Source organism: Crassostrea angulata, chromosome 8 (assembly GCF_025612915.1).
Source record: "Crassostrea angulata isolate pt1a10 chromosome 8, ASM2561291v2, whole genome shotgun sequence".
NCBI lineage: Eukaryota > Metazoa > Mollusca > Bivalvia > Ostreida > Ostreidae > Magallana > Magallana angulata.
In genome coordinates, this window is record NC_069118.1 from 27,031,034 (window position 1) to 27,043,727 (window position 12,694).

At 30.6% G+C, this 12,694-nt stretch overlaps 1 long non-coding RNA gene across 1 annotated transcript; it reads left to right on the top strand.

Annotated features, from left to right (window-relative positions):
• Positions 1–8,157: 8,157 nt before the first annotated feature.
• On the top strand, positions 8,158–12,152 carry LOC128158709 (uncharacterized). Its single transcript, XR_008240032.1, has 3 exons — positions 8,158–8,340; positions 11,085–11,136; positions 11,671–12,152. It is a non-coding gene; the product is annotated as an uncharacterized LOC128158709 (long non-coding RNA).
• The last annotated feature ends 542 nt before the right edge of the window (positions 12,153–12,694 follow it).

Genomic DNA, 12,694 nt, shown 5'->3' on the forward strand with positions numbered 1-12,694 from the left:
TTTTCTACGTGATTATGATGTGGAAAAAATCAAAGGAGTTCAAAGAAGGGTGCGATACAGATAGGTCCTACCTATAAGCCCTGCAGAATCCGTATCATCACTTGAGACTGATACGGGTATCATAAAGTTAGCTGTATCGCATGTATAAAAACCCTGTATTTACTACTGAGTATGTAAGAGTTATATAGTGAGAATATACTAATGGATATAACAAAAGATTTTCTTCTTAGGATATTTTGAGATGATTGTACAAACATTACTTACTTGAAATCTGGCCATTTGAATAGTAACGCATGGAAAACAACCACGTGCAGAGACACAACACTTGGAGAATAACAACAATAAAAAATACTTTTTTGGCATCTGTTGTCATTATTCTTCTCTACCGACGAAATATATTAAAAATTATGATTAAACTGTGAAGAATATCCAAGAAATAACCAGTTCAGGGTAAGTCCATATCGTTACTTTCTTCTATCACGCTTTAAAAACTTAAATGTACATTAAAATGATATGACGGGGAAACTGTTTTCTTGTTCAACTCTTGACATTAATTACCAGATCCCCTAATCGAATCAGCACCCGTGTTTTGTCTTTTATCATCCTACTTTGTGTTCGCCTGATTGCTATTTGTCAATCATGTAGGTCATATTTTGGTACTGAATAGAGAAGTGTTGAAATGCCTTGTGATTGGTAAAATTGACAACAACAAAACTCAACGCTGGCGAGAGACTCAGTGGGGTGTAACACATTTCAAATATACTGCAGAAATGACAGTGTCATGTATTCAAGTGTTTTGAGCAACACATTCAGGAGAATGAAAATAAAGATTTGCGTTAACATTCTGATTCTTATAAGCGGTGTGATTATACTTGTTACAGTAAGACATACTTTGAGAGGCTTCAAGAAGATTCCGATACCGACGAAGTATTCTGATGTGATTCATACACAGAGTGACTCCAACAGTAAACTAGTGGAAGACCTCTTATCTCTTGTACTTATTATATCTTTTATGCACAACAATTCAATTTTGGAACAAAGGATGCTGATCAAAAAGTAATATCATCGTTGGGAAAAAAACTCACAAAAATCCATCCTAAAGCGACAAAAATTCCATCAAATAAATTCATAAATTCATTCTAATGTGAACAGTTCAATGCAAAATAGTACTAAATTTTTAAGATAACATTTTACATGTATATGTACGAGGGTCAATCAAAAAATACGAAGACTTTTGTCATAGCTATGTTACTTAACGTCATATCATTACTAAATTTGATAGACATAATTTAGCAACAGTTTCAAATAATTTCCAAGAAAAAAAGTTAATAGATTCCTTTATTTCTAAGAATTATGTAGAATCTAATCCTGCAAAAATGAGGTCACGGCGCACGGTCAAAATTTGTGTAATGTTAACAATAATCCATATAATGTTAAAAATAATATCTCTATAGATTGAGCTTAAAAACAAATGATATTGAAACCTCAAATTAAGTTTTGTCTTGGTATTCTAAGTTCCAAACAATGACAGGATATATTGTTTTGTCGAACAGATATTATTAACTAAAGACAGATAGTCCTCTTTAAAATTGACTAAAAACATTGACGTCGCAGGACGTCACAGCGCAACGAGAGGTACAAACAAAATGGATTTAACATAGGAAAAAGCCGACACAAGCTGTGAAAATGCTCAATGGTGCATAAAATAAGTCAACAATTATTTGCAAGTTTGTATTTAACTGTAATAAATTTTGTGGGGGTGGTGATCATTGTATTTTGAATATAAAACAGTCCGAAAGAGAGTAGAATATCTGTAAATATTTGGTCAAAAAAAAAATAAGTAACGTCAACCGACTTCTAGGGTTATCCTTGCTGTAAGCTAAGAGATACACGGTTACAAAATGAAAACTTTGAAGAACTAACTTATGATTCTCAAACAGATGTGTGCAAGTAAGATGTTAAGTAGTTCAGTGCCATTTTAAATTGTAAGGAGAAAGACACAAGAGACTAAGCGTGGTAAAAAGATGGGGTATATCTATAAAATGTGCGTGTTTAATCTTGACATCGTGTTTTGAACGGTACCGTGCGCCGTGGTGACAAAACATGTTGTTTTTAAAAAGGGGTAACAGAAATACCGTTTCATCAAATGGACTAAAACTTAGCATATCAATAACATAAGTGTTGGTGCACAGATTAATCTGTTAAGTATGACTTTCATTAAAAATATATGATAGACAGCCACATTGTCTTCGTATTTTTTGATTGACCCTCGTATATAGAGTGTGAGTCAAAAATAGTTGCAGCAAGCCACCACTAACGCGGGTTATGTATTTTTTCTGCAATGTCACTATCTTCATGTCCAGCCAAACAAAGCATTTTATTGTTTGATTGATTATTAGACCAAATTATCTGTTAATTGTTAAGGTTTATTGTTGGTCGCACCGACCAGAAAGTACGGGAAATGTTAACTATCACACAAAACAACAAGTCATCAAAAATGCTAATAATAAAGAAATTTCCGATTGTTATGGGTACCAAAACATTAAACTACATTAAAAATTTCCTATGCATGCAACTTGGTGGGCAAATAAGTCCAACAACGATAAATATAAACAACACGGTGCACTTGTCGATGTGACGTCATATTGTACATTTTGACGCATATTATGTGTAGAGAGAGGCGGATCAATCGTTTTAACATGAGACAATTCATTTTATACATGAACAGAGCATAACCATAAAACAAATTATTATACCATTAAATCCTATCTACTATGCTTGTTTTGATTCGGCGTGTAATTATTTTTTTGACGTGTGTTATTTCTTTTCTAGAGTGTTTAATGTACAAGTTCGATGTGTTTCACATGCATCCGGAAGCCTATTTAAATCCGCTTTTTACAAGGGCATACACTTAAGAGATCATTTCGATTGTTCTTATATAAATTAAGGGAATGTTAAATTTGTTTAAAAGTGCTGGTGTTTCAATGAAAGCCACAGAATGAATTAATAAATACGTAAAATTTTAAGCAAACGTCATATAAATTCCAACCTTAGTTTATTTCTTTGATATTTATTTTAATGAAAGTCTATACAAAGCAGCAGCGCTTTTTAGAATCTACCAGAAAAGTAGAATTTAATCATCATTTTAATTCAAATATGGGTATGCCCTTGTAATATTGAAATTTGTTGTTATGACCTCCATTCGGGAGAATTATCAAGTGACAAATGGTTTTCTAAAAAAATTATATTTGTTAAAATCAACGCCTTAAACAATGTCAAGTGCTAAACACAATGTACCGAGTAATTTTTTTTTCATTCACTGAAACCAGTACATTGGTATATTGTATCATAGCAAACAAGATAATTTCTATCTTCTATACTCTCTCTCTCTCTCTCTCTCTCTCTCTCTCTCTCTTTCCATGCTAACGTACAAATATTTTAGTATTTGAATAAAGTACCACCGGTAACATGTATAGTAATATTGACAGCGGCTAAATGTACATGTTGGCATCAAGAAATTAATTCTAGTTACCGGATAATGTCCATGAATTCAAATGATTTGAAGCTCGTCATTGAATGATTGTCTAAACATTCATAATGAATGAAAGTCATCGCTAAAAAGTATTTTTTTATATCGACGATGTATTGTCTCCTTCTTTGTGTATGTCTACAGATAAAAATCTTTTGTCTGTCTGGGAACAACGAAAAACTCGGAACAAACAGAAAAAGGCGCAGACTATATACACGCGACCGGTGTCGTATAATTAAAGGTCCGTCCCGTAAAAGGGTCCGGCCGGACCTTTAATCTTAACATTTAAGGTCCGCCTTTGCTATAAAAAGGTCCGGCCCGTATAAGAAGAGGTCCGCCTAACATAAAAGGCCCGGGGTATACATTTCATTTCTATCTTTTCGATTTCGAGAGTTTTAATTTTAATTCAATTTTAAGTCCCAAAGTGAAGGATATTAATCAATTTTTCATTTAAATTATCCATGTATACATGTATTTTTATGATTTCTGTTACTTTGATTAACATATAACATGTAACATATTAGAATCAACACCCATAATCAACCCAACCACCCAGCCCGAACCATTACATTATATGCTCTCTCTCTCTCACTCACTCACTCTCTCTCTCTCTCTCTCTCTCTCTCTCTCTCTCTCTCTCTCTCTCTCTCTCTCTCTCTCTCCTGGTATTTCCATCATGATGATGTGTCTCTCTTCTTAACTAAATATTCATGTGTAATATTTGATTAATTTCAGCACTTAAAAGCAACTTTACGGGATAAGTATGGCTTATTCTATCTTCTTAATATTCATTTTAACAAAAAAAGTTTCTAATATTTAACACGTTCATTTTAGGTCTTCGACATTAAAAATGTAGACAAAATATTTGTTTACATAGCAAAGAATTGTAAGCTCAGTAAATCGCTGATAACCTAACGAATGGCACTCGAATTTTGGCTGCCTATCAAAATTGCCTTAATGAAGTATTGTATACATTAAAATCGGAAAATTAATTTTTGACCAAAATCGTGACCATGCCCCTTTAAAAAGAATAACATACGGAATTTGACATATGAACAGAAAAAAATACTAGCTAATTAATTTTTTTTTTGGATATTTGTACATGTAAATTGTACTAACTGTCTCGAATCACTCAGATATCCCCTAAACATTAGTTTTCATTTTAATATTGTCAAAGAAAATTGAGAGGGAAGTTAAGATATACAAGTATAGATGAAAAACCATAAATATATCTTATAAATTATTGTTGTTAAAAGAAACATCTTCTCAAGGGAATTCAATGCATTTCTATCTCTTACATTAGGATTTGAGGCAAACCATTTGTTTTGCTTGTCGTTTGTTTTAAATTTTATCTTTGTTTTTATTTTGATAATTTAATCATGATAATTAAGGATAGATGACATTTCATTCATATGAGCAAAATAAAAACGATATCCCTAATTTTGAAAATATTCTAAGTTTTTCAATTAAGTATTAATATTCATTTTAACAAAAAAAGTTTCTAATATTTAACACGTTCATTTTAGGTCTTCGACATTAAAAATGTAGACAAAATATTTGTTTACATAGCAAAGAATTGTAAGCTCAGTAAATCGTTGATAACTAAACGAATGGCACTCGAATTTTGGCTGCCTATCAAAATTGCCTTAATAAAGTATTGTATACATTAAAATCGGAAAATTATTTTTTGACCAAAATCGTGACCATGCCCCTTTAAAAACAATAGCATACGGAATTCGACATATGTACAGAAAAAAATACTAGCTAGTTAATTTTTTTTTAAATGTTTGTACATGTAAATTGTACTAACTGTCTCGAATCACTCAGATATCCCCTAAACATTAGTTTTCATTTTAATATTGTCAAAGAAAATTGAGAGGGAAGTTAAGATATAAAAGTATAGATGAAAAACCATAAATATATCTTATAAATTATTGTTGTTAAAAGAAACATCTTCTCAAGGGAATTCAATGCATTTCTATCTCTTACATTAGGATTTGAGGCAAACCATTTGTTTTGCTTGTCGTTTGTTTTAAATTTTATCTTTGTTTTTATTTTGATAATTTTATCATGATAATTAAGGATAGATGACATTTCATTCATATGAGCAAAATAAAAACGATATCCCTAATTTTGAAAATATTCTTAGTTTTTTAATTAAGGATTAATATTCATTTTAACAAAAAAAGTTTCTAATATTTAACACGTTCATTTTAGGTCTTCGACATTAAAAATGTAGACAAAATATTTGTTTACATAGCAAAGAATTGTAAGCTCAGTAAATCGCTGATAACTTAACGAATGGCACTCGAATTTTGGCTGCCTATCAAAATTGCCTTAATGAAGTACTGTATACATTAAAATCGGAAAATTATTTTTTGACCAAAATCGTGACCATGCCCCTTTAATAAGAATAACATACGGAATTTGACATATGAACAGAAAAAAATACTAGCTAGTTAATTTTTTTTTGAATATTTGTACATGTAAATTGTACTAACTGTCTCGAATCACTCAGATATCCCTTAAACATTAGTTTTCATTTTAATATTGTCAAAGAAAATTGAGAGGGAAGTTAAGATATACAAGTATAGATGAAAAACCATAAATATATCTTATAAATTATTGTTGTTAAAAGAAACATCTTCTCAAGGGAATTCAATGCATTTCTATCTCTTACATTAGGATTTGAGGCAAACCATTTGTTTTGCTTGTCGTTTGTTTTAAATTTTATCTTTGTTTTTATTTTGATAATTTAATCATGATAATTAAGGATAGATGACATTTCATTCATATGAGCAAAATAAAAACGATATCCCTAATTTTGAAAATATTCTTAGTTTTTTAATTAAGGATTAATATTCATTTTAACAAAAAAAGTTTCTAATATTTAACACGTTCATTTTAGGTCTTCGACATTAAAAATGTAGACAAAATATTTGTTTACATAGCAAAGAATTGTAAGCTCAGTAAATCGTTGATAACTTAACGAATGGCACTCGAATTTTGGCTGCCTATCAAAATTGCCTTAATAAAGTACTGTATACATTAAAATCGGAAAATTATTTTTTGACCAAAATCGTGACCATGCCCCTTTAATAAGAATAACATACGGAATTTGACATATGAACAGAAAAAAATACTAGCTAGTTAATTTTTTTTTGAATATTTGTACATGTAAATTGTACTAACTGTCTCGAATCACTCAGATATCCCCTAAACATTAGTTTTCATTTTAATATTGTCAAAGAAAATTGAGAGGAAAGTTAAGATGAAAAACCATAAATATATCTTATAAATTATTGTTGTTAAAAGAAATATCTTCTCAAGGGAATTCAATGCATTTCTATCTCTTACATTAGGATTTGAGGCAAACCATTTGTTTTGCTTGTCGTTTGTTTTAAATTTTATCTATGTTTTTATTTTGATAATTTTATCATGATAATTAAGGATAGATGACATTTCATTCATATGAGCAAAATAAAAACGATATCCCTAATTTTGAAAATATTCTAAGTTTTTCAATTAAGTATTAATATTCATTTTAACAAAAAAAAATTCTAATATTTAACACGTTCATTTTAGGTCTTCGACATTAAAAATGTAGACAAAATATTTGTTTACATAGCAAAGAATTGTAAGCTCAGTAAATCGCTGATAACTTAACGAATGGCACTCGAATTTAGGCTGCCTATCAAAATTGCCTTAATGAAGTACTGTATACATTAAAATCGGAAAATTATTTTTTGACCAAAATCGTGACCATGCCCCTTTAATAAGAATAACATACGGAATTTGACATATGAACAGAAAAAAATACTAGCTAGTTAATTTTTTTTTTGAATATTTGTACATGTAAATTGTACTAACTGTCTCGAATCACTCAGATATCCCCTAAACATTAGTTTTCATTTTAATATTGTCAAAGAAAATTGAGAGGGAAGTTAAGATATAAAAGTATAGATGAAAAACCATAAATATATCTTATAAATTATTGTTGTTAAAAGAAATATCTTCTCAAGGGAATTCAATGCATTTCTATCTCTTACATTAGGATTTGAGGCAAACCATTTGTGTTGCTTGTCGTTTGTTTTAAATTTTATCTATGTTTTTATTTTGATAATTTTATCATGATAATTAAGGATAGATGACATTTCATTCATATGAGCAAAATAAAAACGATATCCCTAATTTTGAAAATATTCTAAGTTTTTCAATGAATTAATATCATATTTTTATTTAATCTTTCTTATAAAAAATTGTTTGCTTCTAATATAAACATTTAGGAAATTTTGGAGTAAGTATTTTTTTTTGTATGTAGCATATACTATATGATTAATAAGTCAATAACTTTATTTAACATATAATGCTCTTAAGGTGGAATAACACATCATCACAAAATGGCTGACCGCTGATCGAAACGACATTTCGTTTTATCAATACGATTTTATGGACTGAAACATGTAAACGCAGGACAGATAAGGCAACACATCGTTTTGATATGCTAATGAAGGGATAATGAGTAATGACGTCATAATATACGCCCCGCCTCTGTATTACCATATATAGAACATATACCGAAAACAGCAGTTTAAGCATAAAATACGGCTGATTCGATACTTCATAAGCAAAATATAACTACGAATCACTCATGTGTGTTTTATAAGTTTACAAACATCAGAATATACGAAGAATTTCCATAACGCATCTGTCGTATGGGTGTGAATCTGCGTCCTAAAAGCGCCCGTCAGACGATGTAAACACATGTAGCTGGTATTCCCGATGATAGCGATCTTTTGATGATTTATCAGGTATGTAGAATAGATATACAGTGTATTTGTAATGTACCAGATAGCTTAATAACTATTTTATTGTGGTTTTACACAGTTGATGAATTTCTGTTCGACTTAATGTGTTGTTTCGTTCAAAACATGAGGAGAGACTGCATTGTTTACATTTAGGCCTTTACAATGTACACAGTACATGTAGTCCGTTAAATTGTTGATCATTTTCATTTGTACCACTCGAAATGAGTTAGTTCATAGTACTTGTACTGACAGTACTTACCTTTACACAACTGTTGTTTTTTTTTTCAATTTGTAAGTAAACAATACAATTTTAGGCAGTGTGAAAACAGCTGATTTGATTTTCTGAAAACAAGTACAGTACAGGCTAAAAGATTATTATAAACAGCTGATTTCATTTTCTGGAAATTGATGAACAGTTGATCAAGTACACCTCTCTACTGTGTTCAAAATTCTTCCATGACAGTTCATTTATATTTTTTACACATTCATCCAGTTGATATAAGATGTTCATGCACATTAATTCTTATTACTAGTTTTTTTTATTACTCAGTATATATTACAGACCCTGAAACGTACTACTACACCAAAAAAGCGTGCGACTTTCGTGCGAGAAACGTTTCGTGTAAACCGTTTAGCGTTTCGTGTAAACCGTTTAGCGTTTCGTGTGAATCGTGAAGCGTTTCGTGTAAACCGTTTAGCGTTTCGGGCAAAGCGTGCAGCGTTTCGGGCAAAGCGTGTAAATCGTTTCGGGCAAAGCGTGCGAGAACCGTGTGAAACGTTCATTAGATTTCATTCGGAACTCTCTGACAATTTAATTGTTTCAAAATAGCATTCGTGTTAAACATTACTTTAAACTGTTTGTGATTGGCAAAACTCCTTTGAGATATTCTCGTGAAAAAATCTATATGAAATGATATACTTATCTTTTTACAAAATTGAATTAATTGCAACAAACAAAAGAAAAGTACGCGTATTGAAAGAAGACTAGTTATTGAGACTATTCGGCTGTGTACAACCAGTACACATAACCTCGGACATCGGGTAAGACCTGCACCTGGCTGAACCTGTCAATCAACTCTGTGTATTCGTTTTCATTGGATGGTCACGCGTCTCTTTTTTTGTCAATAGCCAATGAAAATTTAATGACTTCAAGGTAGTCGGAATCAGTATTTGGTGATGCACACAATTTCAATGATAGATTATTTAACATTAATTTGAACAAAATTAAATGTAAACATAGAAAGAAAATATACTGTTCATTTCTATGAAATGCGGGAAGTAAATTCTTCTGAATCCCAAATAAAAATATTTCTAGTTATTATTTTGATTATTTAAACACTGATAACGGAAAACAACAAGTAATTAACACACTGAAATTTTTCTAAAATGTACACATGCAATTAATTATTATGGGAATCTATATGTATGGTACTTAATTCAAATAGATTATGATAGATATATTGTACGCCGTTATGCGGGGTGCGGTTATGTATACGGATATTAAGACAAAAATCTAAATCATTTTTTATTTTTTGTTCTTTCCGAAATCCGAAATAGTAATGACAACTTTCTTTATTGTTTAATCCATTGATTTTTTTTCTGTGATATTATGTACGGAACATTTATTTACGCGAATGATTCGACATAAAAAAAAATTAATCGGTTGTTTTATAGCATTTTTCTAACTTATGTGACTAGTTTTATTTTATATAACTTTCAAAATTATCAATGTAAATAATTACAGGTTTATTTATAGTTGGTATTTTTACATCGTATTCTCTGAAACCAATAAAAATATTAATGTGAGAAGAAAAAACAAATCCTGCCGAATACCGAAAAACCGATTTCAGTTTGTAATCATACGAATTTTATTTTTGGTATTGAATATTGTGTTACGGTAACTTTTTTCTCTGGAATTTTTATTATTTACGGGACTAATAAGAATCATGGATATTTCTGTTGAGCAATAAATATATTTATAGAAGTAATATTTTTCGCTAATTCTGAGAATAAATATTTTTTTGCTTTAAATATAAGCAGCAAATTAATTTAATTAATCAATTCAATACTTATGTACATATATGTTTCTAATATCAGTATTTCTATTATTTCGTGTTTTCTTAAAAGTAATTCTTACTTACAGAGTCAGGGTAAAAATCCGAGAGGGCCCGAATCGATCAGGATAAAAGCGTGTCCAAAGCGTGTGAAAAGCGAGCAAATCGTTTCGTGCGAGAATCGTTTCGTGTAAACCGTTCAGCGTTTCGTGTAAATCGTTTAGCGTTTCGGGCAAAGCGTGCAGCGTTTCGTGTAAACCGTTCAGCGTTTCGTGTGAACCGTTTAGCGAGCGTGTAGCGAGCGTGCAGCGAGCGTGTGGTGTAGTAGTACGTTTCAGGGTCTGTACTATCATAACACTGTTTGAAATCTTCTCATCTGGGTTCATATTTATGATTCTGTAATTGGTATTTAAAAAAAAAACAAATAATAAATAAATGACTGCATGCATGTCTCCATCTGATTTTCTCTAAAATTAATGAGGAATCTACATGTACATGCATGGTCATATATGGTATTGTTTGTGTAGAATGTGTATGTGTATTTTTCAGATATTTAAAGTGCTGGTCATTTTACCTATCCATGCAAAATATATATAGACCTTTCAAAAAATGTTCAAATTACTGTTGACATGTCCTATGCATGTAAATTAAATTGTATGACTTCCCATAATTATTAATTTTTGTTATTTGCAGAGTAATTTGAAAAGTGTCACACTTATATGAAAAAAAAAGGCTTGAAGAAAATGTAAGTAAATAACATACATGTATACGTACAATAATTTTTCATTGAAATAATGACAAATCTGATAATTCTATGAGACAATTCCATTAGAAAAAGCATTTTATGTTCAATTTCATGTTTTAAAATGATTGGCAGAAACCCATGTTATTTATAAATCTACAATTTTGAATAGTTCATGTTTACAAACAGAGAGAGAGAGTGAGAGAGAGAGAGAGAGAGAGAGAGAGAGAGAGAGAAAGAGAGAAGCAGGAGCACTTTTAAGGTCAGGTTGGGTAAAATAAAGGGGTGCAATTAAGCTACCATGCACATATCAGGGGTGAGGATGCTAATAGTTTCAAATCGATCAAACCGAAAAGCTATTTTAAAGCTGTATTAGAATTTGTGCAAAATTTAAATGCACATCTAAACATAATGAAATGTTTATTAAGATAAATAAATTCCATTGTCTATCAAATTGTACAAAATACCCCATTTCATTCTTTTAGCCATTTTTATCACAAGTTAAACTTACTGAAATATATATTATTTTCATTTTAGCTGATACCTGCTTTGTTTTGGAATTAACATGAATGATGTTCTTATTGGTGACAATCTACCCGCACTCTTATTCTGGAGTCATATAAAAGATGAAATGATGAAAAGAAAAACCTGAACTCTAAGAACAGGAGGACTGTGTTTTTGAAGAGAAAAGAGAAGCAGAACTAAGAAGTCATACAATAAACACATTGACATCATATAAAGAAATTGCAATTATGAGTTTGCAAGCATGTGTCAGATTTAAATTATGTCAAAGAAATTTTTTTTTCTTCAGAAAGTCTTTTTATCTTCTTGAATTAATAAAACAAATGAACCAAATATAATTGTTTTTAAATTCATACATTTGTTTGAGAAGTGGAGGAACAAGCATTTACTTAAGTTAATATATTGAATTGCTATATGCTGCATGTATTAAGGATGTAAATGGGTGGGAGAGAGAGTCTCTCACATAGGAGAATTTTGACTTATTTAAATTCTATATATTGATATGAACCAAAAATGGCTTTTGATGGCCTTGTCGCAGGAATTTAACACACCCTCTTTTCTTTCTCGGTAATGAGAAATGAGCAATTACAATTTATTTTGTGAGTGAATAGATATGCTAACCCTCCCCCTCTCTTGAATCTTAATCATTCGTCATGTGTTGAATTAAAATAAAAGTAAATTTTAATGAGTGTTAATTATATACATGTATTAAAAGTGTAATACAAAGGTGAATACCCTGTTTGATCAACTGCTTATGGGGGATGGGAAAAAATGAGCAGATCTACATGTATAGTCCCTGTGGAAATTTCTAATTTAATTCACAATTTAAACACCATATGGTACCTGGCCCCTGGCAAACAGAATAAAGTTATTCCTTTGAACCCCCCCCCCTCTTCCCATAATAATATTAAATTTACAGATCCATGCAGTGCTATAGAATCTGCATTATGCAGTCATTGGGCAAACGCAGCACATGGATTCATCTGGCATTAAATCATAGTGAGAAAATACTCCATGTTTTATATTTTAATATGTATGA